Below are 2,162 nucleotides of genomic sequence, written 5' to 3'. Positions count from 1 at the left end.
TCCCCCTCCTCCCCTCCCTCCTTTTCCTCCTCTCCCTCCTCCCCTCCCTCCTTTTCCTCCTCTCCCTCCTCCTCCTCATGTTCCTTCTCCTCGTCTTCTTTTTGCACATAAGCTTGCGTGTGCAGGTGCACATGTGTGCAGCTATGGAAACAGAGGACAACCTCAGGTGTTATTCTTCAGGAACTGTTCGCTTTATTTCTTATTGATTTGTTTTTGAGACAGGGGCTTACTATATACCCTGGCTAGTCTGGAACTCACTATGTAGATGAGGCTAGCCTCGAACACATAGAAATCTACCTGCCTCTGCCTCTTAAGTGTTGGGATTAAAGGCGTGCGTGCATCACCATACCCTGTCTCACTTTGTTTTTTCAGACAGGGCCTCACTGGCTCCACTAGTCTGCCAGGGCAGCAAGTCCCCAAGAGAGCCTCTGTTTCCACCTCTTCAGTGCTGGGATCAAAAGTGGACACCATGCACCTGGCTCTTTCTTTACATGGGTTATGGGCCAAGAACTCAGGTCCTCATGCACGGCAAGCATTTCACTGAGTCCAGACAGCACTGTCCGATGACATTACCTTGCTGTTCCGCCCTCCCCAACGCTACCTGGTGGAGTTCAAACCAGGCTGGCTCCAGCATGTCCAAGGAAGGCACTTCTTGCACACACTGCCCCCAACCCAAAGCGTCTTATACCACATCCCTGGATACCCTGCCTCCAGTCGCCCCAGGGAACAGCTGTGGGTGATGATGAAAAGTGTCAGACTTACAGTGGGAGAGATATTTGTCAAGGGATAATTGACCAATGGGTGGCACTACTACTCAATGTTCTCAAAGCAGAGCCTGGACAAATTCCAGCTGGGGACCCTGTGCGCCCGCCTGTCAACTCTGTCTCCCAGACAGAAGAGCTCCGAGCCTCTCTCAGCCCCTGCATTGAGACCAACATGAGCTTCTAACTCCCCCACTGCACTGTGAGATGTGGCAGGCTGCCTCGACCTCCAGCCTCAGAACTGTCCTGTGCAGTGGGTGAGAACACTACTCCCACAGGCTTACATGAGATGCCGACGACAGAGCTATCCATCATTCACTTAGCACTGTGTGCCAGGCTCCTCTTTAAGGGCTTTATCTTTGTTAATGATTTTAATCCCTAGGTAAAGAGCTGCAGGCCACAAGTCTGTAAGGCTCCTGGGGCCACACAGGTTGTAAGAGCTGGATCTGTGATCTGAACCCAGGAGGCCCAGCCCTGCAGCCTGTCTCAACCATGACACTACAAGCCACAAGATAGCCACCAACATAATCACAGCAAATTCTCTCTTCAGAGTTGACTGTATGCCAGGCCCAGTGTTAATGGCTTAGACAGGCCATCCCATTCAGTCCTCAACACGAGACTACTATGAGGCAGAAAAGGAAGGTCACCCCCACACACACCCCCAGTCCACCCACCCCTGCCCAGAAGCTCCAAAGACTGCACAGCTTTGGACTTGAACCCAAGGGCTATGTGAGCCCAAGCTCTGCACTTATAACCACTTCCCTCAGTCATGTCATGGCCGAGTCTCCACTGGTGTGAGTGGTTTTGAATTTCACTTAGAGAGTTACAGCTGAGCTTAGACATACAGGCTGTTTCATTCTATATAATGTCAACACGTATTTCTCATGGGAAGAAGGACCTGTGTCCAACTTCCACCCTAGTTATAGATGTGAGAATGTATGTATGTATGTGCATATGAGTGTGTGTTTGTGTGTATGTGTTTTGTGTCTGTGTGCTGAGTAACACAAAATATATTCATTACATACCACACTTAAAAAACTCCCAAAGATCCCAGACGTACTGGTGCACGCTTTTAATCTCAGCACTTAGGAGGCAGAGGTGGGCAGATCTCTGTGAGATCGAGGCCAGCCTGGGCTACATGGCAAGTTCCAGTTCAACTGGGGCTACAGGGAGACCTTGTCTCAAACAAACAAACCCTAAAAGCTTAGAACACCACTAGTCCCATGTGAAGGGGAGCCCTGGTACACAGCAGGTGATTCCTGACACGTTCCTCCCTCCTAAGGTCTGGGCTCTAGGAGGGCCCCACACTGCCTCCTCTTCCTACCCCAGGACCAGTCTCACTGTTGGTGAAACCTCAGGGCTCCACTGTGTTGAGCAAATCCAGAACTCACTGAATAAAAC

At 50.7% G+C, this 2,162-nt stretch overlaps 1 protein-coding gene across 1 annotated transcript in view; it reads right to left on the bottom strand.

Moving 5' to 3' along the window:
* Nucleotides 1-2,162, bottom strand: part of Eya2 (EYA transcriptional coactivator and phosphatase 2) — a 165,536-nt gene that overhangs the window by 118,464 nt on the left and 44,910 nt on the right. The window lies entirely within an intron of this gene.

Source organism: Nannospalax galili, unplaced genomic scaffold (genome assembly GCF_000622305.1).
Source record: "Nannospalax galili isolate Female #2095 unplaced genomic scaffold, S.galili_v1.0 scaffold492, whole genome shotgun sequence".
NCBI classification, from domain to species: domain Eukaryota; kingdom Metazoa; phylum Chordata; class Mammalia; order Rodentia; family Spalacidae; genus Nannospalax; species Nannospalax galili.
This window is presented reverse-complemented; position numbering and strand designations above follow the sequence as displayed.